The 21925-nt window shown below is 35.8% G+C and overlaps 1 pseudogene; it reads left to right on the top strand.

The window, feature by feature from the left end:
* The first annotated feature begins 241 nt into the window (after positions 1 to 241).
* LOC127123235 (transcription termination factor MTEF1, chloroplastic-like) lies at positions 242 to 1205 on the top strand (annotated as a pseudogene).
* The last annotated feature ends 20720 nt before the right edge of the window (positions 1206 to 21925 follow it).

The raw sequence follows: 21925 nt of genomic DNA on the forward strand, positions 1-21925 counted from the left end.
ATGTTATAATTCTATTGGATGATGATGTAAAAAAATTTTACACTGACAGTGCACTACCTTTAATCTCATTAAATTATGGTATATTTATTAGAATCTCCGACATATTTAATTAAAAAAAATACTTTTTTTTAAAGAAAAGCTTGGACAAAAACAAGCTTATTGTAATGGACTAAATAATTCAAGCCTAATAAACGACATAATTTCAGAAAAACAAAACGATTGTCGTTTTTGATTTGCTCGAATATAGGAGGAGCCATCAACATCGTCTTCTTCAACCACATGGCGATAATTGAACTATATCCCAAATTCTTCTTCTCCCAAAACCCAATTCCCAAACCCTTCATAAGCCCTAATTTCAATCGCAGAAACACCTTATCCCATCAAATCCTCAAACCAATTGCTCAATTTTCTCACCAACCAATAACCACCACTCCAAACCGTGGCATAATCTTCCGGGAAAAAGTTCTATACCTCCTGAAACTCAAAGTAAACCCAGAAAAAGCCTTCAAACAAAACCCTACACTCCGAACTTGTCCTCTACGAACCCTAAAATCGGTTGAACAATGTCTTTCATCAATTGGCATACACAGAAGCGAAATGGGTCGAATCCTCGACATGCTTCCTTCACTTCTCACGTGCGAACCACACAACGACATTTACCCCCTTCTTGATTTTCTTCTCAACGAGGTTAACATTCCTTACCATGATGTTCAAAAATCAATTTGCGGTGTCCTAGGTTGTTGGTGAGTAGCATAGAGACTCGATTAAGACCTGCACTTTATTTTTTGAGGGAATTAGGGTTTGTTGGGCCTCACTCTCTCACGTGCCAAACCACATTGCTTTTGGTTTCGAGTGTTGAGGATACCCTTTTGCCTAAAGTTGAGTTTTTGATGGGTTTGGGGTTCACACGTGTGGAGGTTTCGAATATGATTGTTAGGTCTCCTGGGTTGTTGACTCTTAGTGTGGATAACAATTTGATTCCTAAAGTTGATTTTTTCTTGAATGAGATGAATGGTGATGTTGCTGAGTTGAAGAGGTTTCCTCAGTATTTCAGTTTTAGCTTGGAAAAGAGGATTAAGCCGCGGCACGCAGAGCTAGTTCGGCTTGGATTGTCGCTTCCTCTGCAAGAGATGTTGCGGGTTAGTGATGGCGCGTTTGATTCTATGTTGTTTGAGTTGCGGTTAAGGGAACCCGAGGGAATATAAGGGTAATTGTAGTTTGTTTTTGTAGGATGAGTGAAATGTAATAGTCACTGTTTTGTTAGATTATAACAAATGGTATGTGCATAGCTAGTAAGTTGTGTTAGAGAAAGAACTGAATAACCATGAATATGTGATGTTTACTGAATCATGTATAATGGATTCCCTTATGTGATAAGGCTTGCTTGACTACCCTGCAAGTTAATTCAGTAAATGTATTGCCTTGCAGTCATATTGATAGTTATGTTGGGTGTATTTTAAACTTGATTCGTCACTGAGGGTGTGTAAAGTAGGCTACAACACAGGTCTTTGAATCTTTTACTGTTAAATTGTGATTAAATAAGGTCTTATAATAGATTTTCTAAATAGAGTGCCTAATTGTTTTATCACGGTTGAATTATAGGGTGAGGATTACTCTCATTTATAAGCACATGTTCAGGCCATAGATTGTCTGATGTAGAACTCTTAACGATCCCTCTCATGCCCAAGATTTACGTATGGGGCGTGGAATTAAATAGTGGGTGACCCAATGGATCTTAAAAGAGACTCTAATACCATCTTTAGAATGTGTGGTTAGATCTAACTCAATTCTACAAAACCGACTTGTAGGGTGAGGATTAACCCCATTTATAAACACATTTTCAAGCCATAGATTGTCCAATGTGGAACTCTTAACAATAAACATCATCAGGATGAGTTTCTTTACCGCAATTGTGAAATGAAGTGATAATTGTTTAAGATTCAAGTGTTTTTTAATTAACAAAAACTAGATTGTGTCAATGTAGTTTCCTTGTAAGGAAAAATGCATTTTGGATGCTTATGTGCAAGAATAGTTTCTACCAATAATTTTTGAATTTTATGGAATGCAATATCAGATGATAGTTGTTCTATAACTGTCTGTTTGGGGGAGACTATCACTGATGTGTATATATAGTTTGTAAAATTAAAATCAAGTTTCATCTTTGTAATGGTGTGTAATGAATCAACATTAAATACCTTCTTCATCTTCTATGTTTATTTTCATCTTCTCATAACTTATCTCCCTCAAAATCTCAAATAAATCAGCAGCAAACAACAATTAACATCATGAACACAACATGGCCACTAAGTAAAGAGTCTCGATTGGCAAATAATGCATCCAAACACCAATCATGGCTTTAACACCATGCAACTATATATCTTTTACTCCATTCTTTTATGTTTTTTTTTCTTGCCACAATATCTTTTACTCCATTCATTTAGATTTTCTTGCCACAATAAAATGACAAAACTCTATTTATTTATTTTATAGAAATCTGAAGCTATAAAAAGACATAACAATCAAAATTCAAAGTTAAAGTCAAAAAGCAAATTGGACCAATCAGTTTGTCCTGGTCCCCTTGAAACATAGATTATTCATGAAGAATGTGAACTCCATTTTTGAACACGAAGAACACCACAAGCCATGACGAACACGAAGAACATGGATTGGCACTTGAAAATTGGTGTTGAACGACCACACGAGTTTTAAAATTGAGTGGGATTTGAGGATTTGGATGGATTGGGGTTAGGATTTGGAGAAAAATATTGAGAAATGAATATGATGTTGCTATTTCGGTTTATAAACCTGATGCCATCATGATGAAAATAGATGGCTAGGATTGAGTTTTATAAACGCAAAGCTTGAACAAGTTAGTTTTAATCTCAATGAATCACAAGTTGTGAAGAAAACTTGGGTATGTATGAGGTTTCAGTGGCTGCCCAGAAAACTCTCCAAGAGGCTTAAGGTGAAAAAAAGGAAAGTTGTGGGGGAATGGATGATGGATTGAACTTGTTATTTGAAGGAATGCCATATGCTGCTGGTTTATTTTGAGATATGGAGGTTTTGGCATTTTGGGGGAGATAAGTGGTGAGAAGATGAATGATGGACATACAAGATGAAGAAGGTATTTAATAAGTATGTTTTATAGGAAACTTATGCAAAGGGAATCACATAGTCAAATGGTTAGGCACTAGAACCAACCTTTGAATCTTCTTGGCAGCAAGTTTTGAGTTTTTTTGATGTGTTAATATATTATGGTGATTGAGGATAATGAGGGGTCAAAACAAAAAAATCTTTATGTTAGGGAGGAAATTTAAACTTTTTTTTTACATAGAATCTTTAAAAAATTGCCCATATGATTGGGGAAAAATAAATATTAATCTGATAATTAAATAAATATGAATAATTTTTATTATTATTATTATTATTATTATTATTATTATTATTATAATATTGTAATTTGTACTTTGAATTAAGATACAATATAAAGTTTATTTATTTTGAAGAATATATGAAATAAGTTCAAAAAACTTTATAAATAAGATCATAAGTTGTTTTCACGAATTCTTTTAAACAAATAGTATCACGATTTTTTTTGGGATTAAAGATGGCTGAAACCTAATTTGTTGAAACTATCCTCGACGAGGATTTGCCAAGTATGTCTGCTACATGATTCTCATATATTTCTTGTGGACAACTATCATAGTACTTAATACCTTCCCTATGAGTGAATCCAAATTTTGAAAGACTATCACGATAATGATTAGCTTTGCGATATGAAGGTGAGAAAAACATAGGGGGGTTGAATTGTGTTAACTTTCTCTTTCTTTTATGAAAATCTCTTATCATATTCTGGACACAAGGTCTAAAACCTGAATCAGAGTTAAGTGTTTTAGCAGGAAGAAAATAAAGAGAGACACAATCAATTATCCCGGTTCCTCTCATAAATCGAGAGTAGTCAAGTTCCCTTGCACTTTTAATAGATTTCACTATAATCAAAATTGGTTATAATTGCTCAACCACAAAGCAATAGACTTCCAATGCTCAAACACACAATTAAGAGACTTATAATGCTCAAGCACACAAGTAGGAAACTTCTAATGCTCAAGCACACAAGTAAGAGGCTTCTAATGCTCAAGCACACAAGCAAGAGACCTCAGATGCTCCAGCGCACAAGTAAGAGACTTCTTAAACTCTAGCTTATAGTTACAAGATTGTGAAAAATTACACTTGATATACAATCAGAGGTGTAGACAAAATACAACACAAAATGACTCTTTAAGACTTAAGAATTTCTAGGAATATACAAGTGTTAAGAAATTCTAAGTTAATATTGTACTTTTTGTTTGACACAATAACAACTCTTTTATTGCCAAATGGTTCTTTTTTTCTTCAAGTCTTCAGCTTCTTATATGAAGATAAAGAAAAAAGTCACTGAAGAGATTGCACAAGAGAGTCTTTGAGAAGCTTGATTTAGAGACATTGAGAAGTTTCTTGATATGGTTAATACCGTTGAAAGCTCATTTGAAATCCCTTTGCTACAAAAGCAATTATATGTAGCATCCCAACTATCTTATGTAGATTTTTGCTTAAGTCTTCATGTGATCAGAAGAAGACAAAATGTCCTCAGAGTCTGATAGTGACTTATCAGAATCTCCTTGATCCTTGCGTTGACTAGTTCTTTAGAGTCTGAATCTCCAGAGTTTGGATCTTCAGGGGCTAACTCTTCAGAGTCTGTATCTTTAGAGGCTAACTTCATTCAAAGTCTGGATCTTCAGTGGCTGACTTCATTTAGAGTCTGAGTCTTCATAGTCTGATCTTCAGCTTCTGATCTTTCAGAACCTGGATCTTAAGCTTCTTTAAATGTCCATTCTCAGTACCAGTACTAGGTTCTCTTCAGAAAATCTAGTCTATGGTCCTACACGCTTGAACATTTGTTAGTATACCCTATTGTTCTTTAAATACTTTGTTATAATCAAAACCTTACAAATATGGTACAAACCAAATTTGTTCCAACAATCTCCCCATTTTTGATGATGACAAACACAAGTATTTAAGAATAATGGTTGTTAATTTAATTAACTAGTTGACTTCAGGGTGTGAGATTTGTAAGCCCCCATTGAGTCTAATAGTCCAAAAGGTGAGGTTTGTAAGCTCCTCCAAAGTTCTATCCAGGTTAATAAAATTGATCTTAAAAGCACAATAAAATAATCTTCAGAATTTAAGCAAAAATAGTTCTTAACGATCAAATTCATGCTCTTAAATAGTTAAATATCTACTCCCCCTTTGTCATCAACAAAAAGAACAAAAGAAAGCTGAAAAAGATACTGAAGAAAAATAATATTGAACCAAACAAAAGAATTGTCATATTGCACAGAAAAGTTTCAAAAAAGTTAGCAATAAAGCACAACAAAGCGTACTAAGCCTAAATTCTATGGTATTTTCTTCAAAATCTCCAAGATGGCTTTGATGTCAGACCCCATAGCATCTTGCTTGGTAACCATAGATTGCAATTGAGTATCCATTTTGTCTTTCTTAGTAGCTACTGAAGTCAATTTCTCCTCTAATTGCTCATGCCTCTGACTGGTAGAAGCAATAGTCTCAGAAGTGAAAGACTTCAGGTTTTGCACAATTGAGTCCATAGAGGTTTTAAGAGTATCCCAATTAGTAGCATAAGCATTTGGGTCAGATGCAATGATTCTCTCAGCAACCAATTCTTGTATCCTATCATAGAAAACATTTCTATATTCTTTCATGTGGGTTTGGAGATTTGGTGGAGGGTTTAAATTGAAATTTTGTGGAAGCGTTGAAGGGATAAGTGAGGTCATTTCTTTTGATAAATAAATAAGTATTATGCTAAAACCTTTATCTGCATCAAATGGTTGAGCATGAGGGCCAGTTTGTGTTTTTGGTATAGTTTGGTCTAGTGTGGCTTCTGGTTGGGGTTGGTCTTCTGGTTGAAGGGTTTGTGAGTAAGAGATTTCTTATTTAGGATGGGGTTTAGTTTGAGCTTCAAGTTTTGGTTGAGGTTGGACAAGGCTTGGTTGAAGTTATCCCTGCTTTTGTGGGATTTAGGGAGGGAACTCAAATGGTGGTTTTGTGTAAGCATCTGGAAGCTGTAATTTTGATTCCTCTTTCTTGTAACAAACCAAATGTAACTAAAAAGAAATGAAATACTACTGAAATTTACATTCTGTTAAAATTTGCTTCAATTTGTGTTAATTTAATTTGAAAAGGATATGAATCCGTAGGATGCTATTATTTTAGTAGCCCATGTGCAACTTTGCACCTTTGACTGTGATAAGCAAATCAAATTGAAGTGAAATGAGGAAAGTTCAAATTCAATATTATGTTTTGTGCATTGTATATTTTGTTCACTTTATTTTTGTTATTTTGAAATAAAAATGGCGACAGAACCGTGTATGCTTATAGTGACAAACTTGAAATTAAATTCAACTTCACTTTTTTTTTTGCAATTTTATTTGATGATAATGGTGTAAAATACATGATGATCATGCTGATAATTATATGGTGTTGTATTGCCATGGTACAATTCAAAATTGAGGTGATGAACATGATGATGTATGGTGATAATCATTCAAACTTGGCCATGAAAAAATTGTGAACATGTAACAAGCTATTCAAATATTCACTTAAATTCAAATTCACTTGTCCTTGTTTCTTGAATTAAAAAATGCCACGGTGATGATGTAAATGATTAATGTGATATATGAATGGCATGATGCAATGCAATGATGATCAAGAATGAAACCTAAACTTATCTCATGTGCAAGTTCACATTTGTCTTTTGTTTTTTGGTGTGGTTATTTTGACTTTTACATTGACTTTAAATATATGATGGCCAAATGTATATGATGAATGATAAATAATACAATGCACATGATGCATAAAAAATGAATGGAACTACATAAAATGAATTAACCTCTTCTTTTAGCTCAAGTCACTATTTTGTTGATTTTTCTTTGATTCGGGTATTTGTTGACTTTGACTTTATTGTATGAAGAAGATATCCAACGATCATGAGATTGTCGCGACACAAAAAATACCCGAGCGTACTAATGCTCGAAATAGACAGTCGCCACCAAAATTTTATTTTTTAAGACAAACGTAGATAAAATCCTAAAGGTGAAGATAAGTTGGGCATCACAACCAAATATGGATTCGGGAGTCGGTTATGTGAGGGGAAAATATTAGCACCCCTGATATCCATTATACTCAATGAGAACCTTCTATAGTTCTAAGGATTAAGGGTTTGTTTGCAGGTGTTTATTTTATTTATTTATTTACGAAAAATATATTTATAAAGAAAATATTTTTTTTTGAATTAGTTTGCTCGACAAGATTTCAAAATCCCTCTTCTATGTACCCTTAGGTGCAATAAGAAGTTCAGAGCCTCGTAGTTCGAAAAAAATATTTTGTATTTTTGATAGATTTTAATTTGTGAAAAAGTGTTTTCATCGTGCAACGCCGGAATAAAAATGAATTTGAGGAGTTGCGTTGATTTTAATGTGAAAGAATTATTTTTATAGTTTAATTTTTGTTTTTTTGTGATTTTTTTAATATAATAAAAGGGAAACAACCTAAAAATAAAATACATATTTAAAAATAAGAGAACATGACAAAACCTAATAACAAATAAGAGAAATCTTTTTTTTACTTTTGTATTTAGATGAAATGAAAGAAATATTATTTGTGTTTTTGAATCATTTTTATAAATAAAAAAATTGTTAAATTAAAAGACAAAGTAAAAACTAAAATTACTAAATTAAAAGAATAACTTAGAGTTATAAATAAAAACAATTAGGTTATTTAACGATAAAATTAAATATAAAAATTAAGAGATATAATTTTATGCTAAATAGTAAAACAAGGTGTGCGTATAAATTTAAGGCCTAAAAGATCTAAAACCCAAGTAAATATCTAAAACTCCAACTTCTAAAATAAAAAATAAAAATAAATGAATACAATTGAAAAAAAATAATATAATGATAAAAAAATAAAAAAACATGCTGGTAGTTACTAAAGGAGGGGAGGCGCCATATCCCTTTCTCTCACCATCTTTGACTTTTCAAACTCACTACTTTGACCAACTAGAGAGCAACACATGACCTCTTATAAGAATAATAAAGAAAAAAGAAAAGAAAACTAAAACAAGGAATGAATCAGAGAGAGAATCGTGAATCTCTCTTCTCTTTCACTCGTCTTCTCTCTTCCTCCATCTTCTTTTCTTTCTTCCTCTCTCTCAATATTATATATACAAAGTTTGTTCTCCTCTTTTCATAACAACAAATTTAATTGCAAGCATAACATACAAAACCCCATGGAAATCAAAAGGAAAGAAGGTACCGGCCGCAGATTTACGCGTCAGCCACGTCAGAGGTGCGGGCGGTGGGCAGTTTCGCATGTGAGGGAGGCAGTTCAATGGTGGTGTGTGATGGTTACCCGTCGAAATCATGTGATGTGGTCGGAGCACATCGGTTTTTGATGATGATTTGAGTGCAAAGATTGATTTGTGGTTGTTTTTGGTTTATGTTTAAGTGATTCTAACGAAAGAATTGAAGATGGTGATTAATTGTTAGTGATGGATGGTGTAAGGGTGGTGGTAATTGTGGTGAAGGTGTGTAATGTTTGTTGGAATTTTTTTCTTCATAAAATGTATTTTTTGTTTTGTTTTCATGTGTTGTGCGCATGTATGATGAAAATTTGGGATTTCTGTTGTATTTGTTTTTTCACATGTTCCCCCTCCTCTGCTTGTGAGTTTTTTTCTCAAATTTATAGTGGAGTTTGTGATTTATTTAAGTTAAAGTTTGTGATTAAAACTTGATTATTCCAACTTCTTGAGTCCTCTCTTTAGTTTACTATCAAATGGTCTATCTTGTTCATTCGAGATATAATGTGATTAAAAACTATATAATAATGGATTACATTTTTTTAATAATAAAACTAATTAACTAATAACAACAAAGGTTATTTTTTTAATAATAATAATAATAAATAATATTAATAATAATAACAAAATATAATAACAATGATTATAATTATAATAATAATAAAAAGAAAGAGTAATAAAAAAAGAAAATCAAACATAAAAAGGAGAAAAACCTAAAAATGAGAAAAAGTAAAAAAGAAAATAAAAGACTATGGTCTTCTCTCTTTCACACACACACACACACACAGAGAGAGAGAGAGAGAGAGAGAGAGAGAGAGAGAGAGAGAGAGAGAGAGAGAGAGAGAGAGAGAGAGAGAGAGAGAGAGAGGAGCGAGAGAGAGAGAGAGAGAGAGAGAGAGAGAGAGCGAGAGAGAAGAGAGAGAGAGAGAGAGAGAGAGAGAGAGAGAGAGAGAGAGAGAGAGAGAGAGAGGAGAGAGAGAGAGAGAGAGAGAGAGAGAGAGAGAGAGAGAAGAGAGAGAGAGAGGAGAGAGAGAGAGAGAGAGAGAGAGAGAGAGAGAAGAGAGAGAGAGAGAGAGAGAGAGAGAGAGAGAGAGAGAGAGAATCGTGAATCTCTTCCTCCATCTTCTTTTCTTCTTCCTCTCTCTCAATCTAATGTATACAAATTTTGTTCTCCTCTTTTCATAACAACAAATCTAATTGCAAGCATAACATACCAAAACCCATGGAAATCAAAAGGAAAGAAGGTACCGACGATTGGAGTGGTACTTACGGAGGATTTACATGCCAGCCATGTTAGAGGTGCGGGCGGTGGGCAATTTCGCGTGAGGGAGGAAGTTCAATGGCGGTGTGTGATGGTTACCCGTAGGAGTCGTGGGATTTGGTCGGAGTACATCGATTTCTGACGACGGTTTTTGACTGTGATTTGAGTGCAAAGATTGATTTATGATTGTTTTTGGTTTATGCTTAAGTGATTCTAAGGAAGGAATTGAATATGGTGATTAATTGTTAGTGATGAATGGTGTAAGGGTGATGGTGATTATGGTGATGGTGTGTAATGTTTGTTGGGATTTTTTTTCAGAAAATGTTTTTTTTTACTGTTTTCACGTGTTGTGCGTGTGTATGATGAAAATTTGGGAATTTTGTTGTATTTGTTTTTTCAAGTGTTCCCACTTCTCTCGCTTTGTGATTTATTTTCATTAACTCATATTAATTTTAATACTGATCCAAAAAATATAAGAGTTTCACCAAAACTTTCTAAATAAATTCCTCTTTCATTTTCTGAATTAAACTTATTTTTTGGATCATTATTCATATTTTTCATGATTTAATTATGAAATTTTTTCTCCAAGGTCCTTTGACCTTGTTTGACCTATGATAAATATCATGGCCATTTCTTTGGTGTTTTGATGAGGTTTTAGGATTTTGATAAACCATAACATAATTTAATGCATATTTTAATTGTTTTTAATTGTTTAATTGAAAAATAAATTGTGATGAGCTTCTATTATTGACTTTTTGAGTTTGACTTGTGTTGTTGGGCCTTGGTCAAGGTTGATTTGACTTTGTTGAGTTAAAATCATTGGATTTAGGGGATTGATGAAATGTACATTTCATCTTCCAAAATGAATGAATGATTTTAATTTGGTAAAAGTCCTCCTTTGACTAATTTGTGTTGATTCTATTTCCCCTCCCTTTTCATCTCAATCCTATTCTCTATTCATTCATGTCATGGACCTATGATATCTCTATATCCTAAGGCTAGTTGACTGCAAAATCAACATGAGTATGAATGAGATTAAGTCCACTCTTTTGCATATTCTTTTTGTGTGTGGTATGTTTTAGGAGCATAGTTCATTATACTATGTCTCTAACATGCATTAACACCAAAATTTCTATTGCCCGGTCTCAAATGGTTGTGACTTCTACATAAGTCCAATTACGATTGCTTAACATATCGCTATATTTGTGAAACAAAAGGCATGATGTAACACCCTTCTAAAATACCCCAAATATTTCAATTAAAATAGCAACATATCAATCAGAGTAATTATGCCCCGAAGGGTGTCACACAATCATTTCACAACCATCATCAGAATATCCTGTCATGCTCATTTATTTAATCCAAATTATAAAGTATCTGCATAATACGCAGCGGATAAAATCAATTCAATTATTCACATCATGTAACATATTACATGCAAAATGGTTCACAACCAATCAATAAAATATTCAAACATCCCTTCCCGATGTTACATCTATCAGAGCATGACCCACTAGGAGACTACACTAGACTCCAAGCACTAGCTCCTATTCAACTCACTGCTCGTTACCTGAAAAACAGGTGTAAGGGTGAGTTCCTCAATCAATATAATAAGCATTATACAACATTATGTAATGTTAAGTAACTAACGCATCAAATCACTCTAACCAGACTACACACTCAATAACGGCAGTATCAATTCAAACATCATATTCAATACCAATACAACTCATATTCATACTCAATATCAATACAAACACACGTATAATATTGGAATACATCCATTCATATTATACGCCATACACATATTATGCAATGAGACTCCATGCATGCGGTACCGACTATTTGTGAACATATAGTTCACCTCACCGTCCAAATCCAGGCACGGCTACCAAGTCCAACTAGTCCCACTCATTTGAGACCTAGTGACTCACTCACTAATTCCTCACCACGGGAATTAGCTACCACCCCTCAAGGGCTATGCTATGCACGCTAATTCACCTAGCATGCAAACATCGACAACAATCCATAATGACTAACTCACTAATTCCTCACAATGGGAATTAGCTACCACCATAAAGGCCACAATATGCATGCTAATCACCTAGCCATGCTACATCATCAACAACAATTCAAGAATAGACATATGCTCACACTCTAAGCCATAAAACAGTCTATTCACAAGTGCACACATAACTGATACATTCACAGCATCATGCATACCATCACACATCATCAGCATATTATCACATAAGCATATCATATCATGCCACATAATCAAAAACAGTATTAGCACACTCTACTAATGCCTATACTACTCAAGACCCAACAAAACAACAACAACATTACCACGATATCACATCTGGGAGTTTAAAACGCGAAATCTGCCCTTCAAACTGATATGGCGAACGCCATTAGGCTAATGGCGAACGCCATTAGCGTTACACGCTCTCATTCTGGAAAAACTGTCTGTCAAACTGATATGGCGAACGCCATTAGGCTAATGGCGAACGCCATTAGCGTTAAACGCTCTTATTCTGAAAAAAAACCCAAACGGCGAACGCCGAAGGCATAATGGCGAACGTCATTTGGCTGTTATGTGCATAGATGTTAAATTTCTACGAATTCCCTTTCAATTATCATCTAATTTCATTCATCCACTGGCTGTTATGTGCATAGATGTTAAATTTCTACGAATTCCCTTTCAATTATCATCTAATTTCATTCATCCACTGGCTCACAAATTCATCATACAACAATCCAATCAGAGATAAAACAATGGTTATCACTACCCAGTACATATTATCATATAATACCCTTTAACCGATGATAAACCCCCCTTACCTGAGTTAATCCGGCAAATCTCAAGCTTCAAGCTCTTCTCTTCTCCAACCTTCTTCCTCTTGCTCTGCCTTTGCCCTTTTCCTCTTTCACGATCGCTTCTCTGTTTTTCACGTAAAAACCTTTTTACTCCAAAATGGGACTTTTTCCTTAATTCCAACTTATATATATTTTCCAATAAATAATTATCCCAATAATTATTATTCCAAAATAATAGTAATAATAATCCCAAATTCCAATTATTCAATTAAATTAATAAAAAAAAATATTAATTTAAATTAAATAATTATCTTATTTTAATTGGGGTGTTACAACTCTCCCCCACTAAAAGAGTTTTCGTCCTCGAAAACATACCTCAAGCGAACAACTCCGGATAAGACTCCTTCATCTGACTCTCAAGTTCCCAGGTCACATTGCCACCTGCTGGTCCTCCCCAAGCTACCTTCACCAATGCACTCTCTTTACCCCGCAACTGCTTCAACTCTCGATCCTCGATCCTCATAGGTGATGCTTCAACAGTCAGGTCGTCTCTCACCTGTACATCATCTATTTGGACTACATGCGACGGATCATGAATGTATCTCCTCAACTGAGACACATGAAAAACATCATGCAAATTCGCAAGCGACGGCGGTAAAGCGATACGATAGGCTACCTCTCCTATCCTTTCTAAAATCTGATAGGGACCAATAAATCGAGGTGTCAACTTCTTTGACTTCAAAGCTCGACCAACACCAGTTATCGGAGTAACACGAAGAAACACATGATCTCCCTCTTGGAACTCAAGTGCCTTCCTCCTCTTATCATGATAACTCTTCAGTCGACTCTGAGCAATTCTCATCTTCTCCTGAATCATCTTAATCTTGTCCGTAGTTTGTTGAACAATCTCCGGTCCAACCACAGCACTCTCACCGGACTCATACCAACATAAAGGTGTCCGACATCTCCTACCATACAAAGCTTCAAACGGTGCCATACCAATACTCGAATGAAAACTATTATTGTAGGTAAACTCAATCAACGGTAAATAACAATTCCACGCACCTCTCTTTTCTAAAACACGAGCTCTCAAAAGATCCTCTAGTGACTGAATCGTCCTCTCAGTCTGACCATCAGTCTGCGGATGATATGCAGAACTCAATCTCAGCTTAGTTCCCAAAGCCTTCTGCAAACCTTCCCAAAACTTCGATGTAAATCTAGGATCTCTGTCCGAAACAATACTCGACGGACTACCATGCAAACTTACAATCTTCTCAATATACAACTCGGCTAATCTCTCTAACGGATAATCCATTCTGATCGGAATGAAATGAGCCGATTTGTCAATCTATCAACAATCACCCAAATAGCCTCAAAACTCTTATTTGTCCTCGGCAACCCAGAAACAAAATCCATACTGATACTATCCCACTTCCACTCTGGAATAGCCAACGGTTGCATTAGCCCAGACGGCTTCTGATGCTCAATCTTTGACTTCTGACAAGTCAAACAAGAATAAACAAAACTCGCGATTTCTCTTTTCATTCTCGGCCACCAAAATAACCTTTTCAAATCATGATACATCTTCGTAGCTCCAGGATGAATACTCAGGCCACTACGATGTCCTTCCTCAAGAATACTCTTCTTAAATTCGATAACATCCGGAATACACACCCGATTACTAAATTTCAAAACACCATTCTCATCAATTCTGAATTCACCACCTTGACCTTGATTCACTAGAGTTAACTTATCAACCAAAAGCACATCGGATTTCTGACCCTTTCTAATCTCATCCAGAATACCACTCGTTAACTTCAACATTCCCAATTTAACACTATTGTGAGTACTCTCACACACCAAACTCAAGTCTCTAAACTGCTCAATTAAATCCAATTCCTTAACCATTAACATAGACATATTCAATGATTTCCGACTCAAAGCATCAGCCACTACGTTTTCTTTACCCGGATGGTAGTTCAAACCAAAGTCATAATCCTCCAGAACTCCAACCATCTCCTCTGTCTCATATTCAGCTCTTTCTGATCAAACAAATACTTTAAACTTTTATGGTCACTGAAAACCTCGAATCTTGACCCGTACAAGTAATGCCTCCACAACTTCAGAACAAAAGCCACAGCTGCCAACTCTAAATCGTGCGTCGGATAGTTCCTCTCATGAACCCTCAGTTGTCTCGAAGCATAAGCTATAACCTGCTTATTCTGCATCAACACACCACCCAAACCCAACAATGACGCATCACAGAAACCTCAATGGTTCCGACGGACTCGGTAATATCAGAATAGGAGCAGTAGTCAACCTTCCCTTTAACTCTTGGAAACCTTCTTCACATTTGAGTCCCAAACAAACGCTTGCCCCTTTCTAGTCAACATTGTCAACGGTAACGCCAACTTAGAAAATCCCTCAATGAACTTCCTATAATAACCAGCCAAACCAAGGAAACTTCGAATCTCAGCAACAGACTTCGGAGCTTCCCACTGAGATACCGCTTCTATCTTAGAAGGATCAACAGCAACACCACCTCTTGAAATCACATGACCAGGAAACTAACTTCTTCTAACCAACCACACCGGTGCACCCCACGGTGACACCCTCGGACGAATAAATTTCTTATCCAACAGATCTTCCAACTGACTCTTCAATTCAGTTAACTCAACAACAGACATACGGTATGGAGCCATCGACACCGGCCTAGTACCAGGTACCAAATCAAACGAGAACTCAACTTCACGCTCTGGCGGTAATTTGTTCACTTCTTCAGGAAACACATCAGGAAAATCACACACCACGGCTAGATCGCAAATCACCAATTTATCTTTAGCCTCTAAAGTCGCTAACAGCATAAACAACTCTGCCTCATCTGCTACTTCCTCGTTCACCTGCCTAGCTGATAGAAACAAACTCTTTCCTTCCTCAATCTCAGGAAAGATCACAGTCTTATCAAAACAGTTGATATAAACTCGGTTAGACACCAACCAGTTCATACCCAGGATAACATCAATTTGCACTAGTGGAAGACACACTAGGTCCAATCCAAAGTCTCTACCAAAAATACTCAAAGGACAATTTAAACAAACTGAAGTAGTAGTCACTGAACCCTTCGCAGGAGTATCAATCACCATACTTCCATGCATTCAAATATCTCTAATTTAAGTTGCACAGCACAATCCAAAGATATAAAGGAATGGGTCTCACCAGTGTCAATAATAGCTACGAAAGAAAAGCCATTAATATAACACGTACCTCGGGTCAAACGATCATCTGCAGAAGTCTCAGAACCCGATAAAGCAAAGACCTTGCCTTCCGACTGATTCTCTTTCTTCGGCTTAGGACACCGTGGACTGATATGACCCACCTCTCCACAGTTGAAACAAGTCGCAGTCTTCAACCGGCACTCTGCCGCCAAGTGACCACCTTTTTCCACACTTGAAACACTTCTTCTCAGCACTGGTACACTCATAGAAACGATGTCCAGCCTGACCACATCTATAACATTTGGCAGGGACACTGGAGTCTCCCCCACTAGGTCTCCTCATCCCACTCTGTCTCTGGAAACCTTTGCCAGCTGCATACGGTTTCCCACGATCATTCTGATTCTTGCCTTTCCTATCAACCCTCTGCTGATAGCTTTCCGCTCTGGCCTTGGTATCCCGTTCAAACATTCTGCAACAGTCGACCAAATTAGAAAACACTCTAATCCGCTGATACCCAATAGCCTGATTGATCTCGGGACGTAACCCGTTCTCAAACCTCACGCATTTTGAAAATTCTCCAGTAGCCTCATCATAGGGAATGTAATACTTCGACAGCTCTGTGAACTTAGCAGCATACTCAGTAACAGACCGATTGCCCTGCTTCAATTCTACGAACTCTTTCTCTCTCCTTCCTCTGACCTCCTCTGGAAGGTACTTCCTCAGAAATCTCTCTCTGAACACCGCCCAAGTGACCTCAGCACTTCCGGCAGCTTCCAACTCAGTGCGGGTAGCAACCCACCAATCATCTGCTTCCTCTGACAGCATATGCGTACCGAGCCTGACCTTCTGGTTATCGGCACACTCAGTCACTCGGAAGATCCTCTCGATCTCCTTCAACCACTTCTGAGCACCATCTGGATCGTATGCTCCCTTGAACATTGGAGGATTGTTCTTCTGGAACTCACTCAGTTGACGAGCAGCTCCCATTCCCACAACATTCGGATTTCCCCCAAGTACTCCAGCTAGCATACCCAGAGCCTCAGCAATCACAGCATCGTCTCTACTTCTTCCAGCCATCTCTATTCTGAGAACCTAACAAGATGAAACAATAAGTACTGATAGGGTTACACAACACCTATCCCGTACAGGGGAAACAAAATAATTACGACTCGACACGACCGACTATGCTCTGATACCACTAATGTAACACCCTTCTAAAATACCCCAAATATTTCAATTAAAATAGCAACATATCAATCAGAGTAATTATGCCCCGAAGGGTGTCACACAATCATTTCACAACCATCATCAGAATATCCTGTCATGCTCATTTATTTAATCCAAATTATAAAGTATCTGCATAATACGCAGCGGATAAAATCAATTCAATTATTCACATCATGTAACATATTACATGCAAAATGGTTCACAACCAATCAATAAAATATTCAAACATCCCTTCCCGATGTTACATCTATCAGAGCATGACCCACTAGGAGACTACACTAGACTCCAAGCACTAGCTCCTATTCAACTCACTGCTCGTTACCTGAAAAATAGGTGTAAGGGTGAGTTCCTCAATCAATATAATAAGCATTATACAACATTATGTAATGTTAAGTAACTAACGCATCAAATCACTCTAACCAGACTACACACTCAATAACGGCAGTATCAATTCAAACATCATATTCAATACCAATACAACTCATATTCATACTCAATATCAATACAAACACACGTATAATATTGGAATACATCCATTCATATTATACGCCATACACATATTATGCAATGAGACTCCATGCATGCGGTACCGACTATTTGTGAACATATAGTTCACCTCACCGTCCAAATCCAGGCACGGTTACCAAGTCCAACTAGTCCCACTCATTTGAGACCTAGTGACTCACTCACTAATTCCTCACCACGGGAATTAGCTACCACCCCTCAAGGGCTATGCTATGCACGCTAATTCACCTAGCATGCAAACATCGACAACAATCCATAATGACTAACTCACTAATTCCTCACAATGGGAATTAGCTACCACCATAAAGGCCACAATATGCATGCTAATCACCTAGCCATGCTACATCATCAACAACAATTCAAGAATAGACATATGCTCACACTCTAAGCCATAAAACAGTCTATTCACAAGTGCACACATAACTGATACATTCACAGCATCATGCATACCATCACACATCATCAGCATATTATCACATAAGCATATCATATCATGCCACATAATCAAAAACAGTATTAGCACACTCTACTAATGCCTATACTACTCAAGACCCAACAAAACAACAACAACATTACCACGATATCACATCTGGGAGTTTAAAACGCGAAATCTGCCCTTCAAACTGATATGGCGAACGCCATTAGGCTAATGGCGAACGCCATTAGCGTTACACGCTCTCATTCTGGAAAAACTGTCTGTCAAACTGATATGGCGAACGCCATTAGGCTAATGGCGAACGCCATTAGGCTAATGGCGAACGCCATTAGCGTTAAACGCTCTTATTCTGAAAAAAAACCCAAACGGCGAACGCCGAAGGCATAATGGCGAACGTCATTTGGCTGTTATGTGCATAGATGTTAAATTTCTACGAATTCCCTTTCAATTATCATCTAATTTCATTCATCCACTGGCTGTTATGTGCATAGATGTTAAATTTCTACGAATTCCCTTTCAATTATCATCTAATTTCATTCATCCACTGGCTCACAAATTCATCATACAACAATCCAATCAGAGATAAAACAATGGTTATCACTACCCAGTACATATTATCATATAATACCCTTTAACCGATGATAAACCCCCCTTACCTGAGTTAATCCGGCAAATCTCAAGCTTCAAGCTCTTCTCTTCTCCAACCTTCTTCCTCTTGCTCTGCCTTTGCCCTTTTCCTCTTTCACGATCGCTTCTCTGTTTTTCACGTAAAAACCTTTTTACTCCAAAATGGGACTTTTTCCTTAATTCCAACTTATATATATTTTCCAATAAATAATTATCCCAATAATTATTATTCCAAAATAATAGTAATAATAATCCCAAATTCCAATTATTCAATTAAATTAATAAAAAAAAAATATTAATTTAAATTAAATAATTATCTTATTTTAATTGGGGTGTTACACATGACATTCTAGTAAGTGAGATTGTAAGTCTCCCCTCTTTCATGGTATTGTGTGGAAACTTGGTCTTTTTTCCTTCGTTTGGAAGATGTCTTGGTTCAAAGATCCATGCTTGTGAATAGTGGGCTGAGTGTTCTCCAAAGAATGACTTCAACAAAACAAAAGCAAAAGCAATACTAACATTCAATTCCAAGCCATTTACTTTTATGCACTTTGATTTAAAGTCTTTATTCATTTGCCATTATTCATACCATTTAACTTGTTTACTTTAATGCTATTTTTACTTTGCTCACTTGAGCCATATCTTGTGATTATATTGTGATTGTATATACTTGTTTATATATTTTGTTTGTGGTCTTTTGACCTTAATGTACATAACAATAAAAAAAACCTTAAAAGACATTTGTGTGGACAGTTGGATTTGATCTGAGACTTTGGACTTAGAATTAGGCAACACTCCCTATGCAAAAGGCCTTGCCAATGCCAACTTTCATGAAACCAAGTTCTTGTGAAGTGAACATTCATCTGATGCAAGCACTAAAGATCCATTTGAGTTCATCTGCAACATGATCATATTGAAGCTGTTATTTTGAACCTGTGTCTAATGCCTATCTTTTGAAGTCATCTGATACAAGGGAAATTATGAAGAAGATCATGGAGTTTCTAAGCTTGGACGTGGTTATCTTTATTTGATGCCTTGCTCTTCATCTTGCTATTTATGTATTGATATTGCTTGATTCTAAAGTCCAAAGAGAAATTTAGGTTTCTATATGACATTCTTGTCAATTGGATTGCAGCCCATTGGTCAGATCTTTTCAACTCATAACTTTTAAATTTGTGCTTAGGATTAGTCTCTTCATCTCCTCCCCACTTCTTTAATTTCAAATCTCTCCCACTTTTAAAAACTTCTTTGTTTGTGATTTCTAAACGTAGACTTATTACAAATTAGAAACTTTGGCCTTATGTCATTGCATTTTCAAACTCTTTTTCTTAATCAAACTTGTAAACAAACTTAACTATACTTGACTTAGAACTTCAAAATCTAAAAAGAACTAACACCCATTCAAATCTTTTTTAGGCCTCTTGTGCCTTTGTTAAAATTTTGTTAAAAACAATTCACTCACTTTGAAATTGAAACCACGAACTACGAGGTTTTGATCCCTCATTTTATGTTGGTACACAGGCACAAGTCCGAAGGTCTTGTCAAACACAAAAATATAATTAATGAATTATTTTCTCATCCCTCCACTCCATTTATTGTAAACATCATTTTGTACAAAAACACATATGCACACAAGAAAAGGCTCCCTAGGAGTACCTAAGACACTTTGGATGCTAACACTTTCCCTCTGTGTATCCAACCACCTTACCTGTAATCTTTGGCATTTTATTAGTTTTGATTTAAAAATTTCTTATCTTTGGGTTTTGTCCGTACTTTTCCCTTGGAAACAATAAAAGCACGGTGACGACTCTGGTTTTATTGACGTTAAGTTTATCCATAGGTTAATGGACATGAATTTACCGCTACACCAATTACATCCCATTACCATTACATACATCCATTTTCAAATCACATATTTCATTTCATGTTACAACAAAGATTATAATAATGACATATCTAAGCAAGCTTTTCCAAGCAATCAAATCTACACTTCATAGCCTTGCATCTAATTCCACATGATCAATATGTCCAACACAATTCAATACCTACAAAACAAAGGAAACATAAGAAAGCCATGAATTCTATTTGATGTGCACATTCAAGACACCAAAGCTATACATCTAGCATACCATAAATCAATCCAAATTGTTTTGACCATGTCACCAATTCCCATATTCATACCAAATTGGAAAACCCTATCAAAAGCAAAAGAAATTAACAATTAAGGATGGTCATATTTCAACTAACATCACTTGAGAAAATCATAAAAAAAAACAAAACTGAGAATTTCACTTAATTTCATCAAAGCTTCCAACTAACTGTTTCCTAACAGAACTTAACTCATTTTAAACAGAAAAATAATAAGTTTTCCCAATTCAGTTACATCTCAACCAAACTCCTTTTTCCAACTGATAACAGAACTGGAACTAATTTCCAACAACCACGAATTGTCATAAAAAACAATTCCATTTAAAGGCTCAATCATAACAGTGCAATATCATCCAAACAAGAAAACAATAATAGTTAACTCCGCAGCCAAACAACAAGTATTAGATATAGGCATTTGTTATAGTTAACATTGATATTATTATGTACATACTATAGCTTAGCATATACCATACTTGTATATAAATACTGATGTAACTATTATTCAGTTTAATAAAACAGTACTCAATTCATTTTAATCCTTCTTCTCTTCTTGAAAACGTGTAACAAACTCTCTCTCTCTCGTTCTTGAACACGAGTTATCATCTTCATCTTCTTCAAGATGAGTTCCGCTTGCTTCCTTGATAACAAGCATTCGATAGACCTAACTCGTGAAAGTTCAAGACATATAATAGCATGGTAGTAAAATATAACATTGTTTTCAAAATAGGAAATTCAATGCATCCTGCATTACAAACCAACAAACCATTCAACCACTGCAATCACCTAACAGATGCATGCTATGTCATGACTAGTTAACGTCTCAAACTAACCCAGCCAATAAACTCAATAGAATTTCACTCCTTCTAACTGTCAAAACCAAACTCAACAGATTTCATTCCCCTCTCCAACTAACCTAATCATTTTTTGTAACAAACTTCAATTAACCTAACTGAATACAACACCTTTAACTTCATATTCATCAACTCTTCAATCCTCTGACAACTATTATAACAACCTATAACTGTTTTCCACCAAAGCATATAACAGATCCACAATCTCTAACAGGATGGAGAAACGAATAGAAATCAAAACCATATATAGACAGAACAATCATATTCTTCACGGTAAATGATAGAGCAACTCAAAATGAAATCGAGTTTCACAACCTCGCTCCCAGTCAACATTTCTTCACTACAACTCAATCTCACAATAATTCACAACAAACAACCGAAACCACATACATATCGCACAAGAAA

Source organism: Lathyrus oleraceus, chromosome 2 (assembly GCF_024323335.1).
Source record: "Lathyrus oleraceus cultivar Zhongwan6 chromosome 2, CAAS_Psat_ZW6_1.0, whole genome shotgun sequence".
Taxonomy (NCBI): domain Eukaryota; kingdom Viridiplantae; phylum Streptophyta; class Magnoliopsida; order Fabales; family Fabaceae; genus Lathyrus; species Lathyrus oleraceus.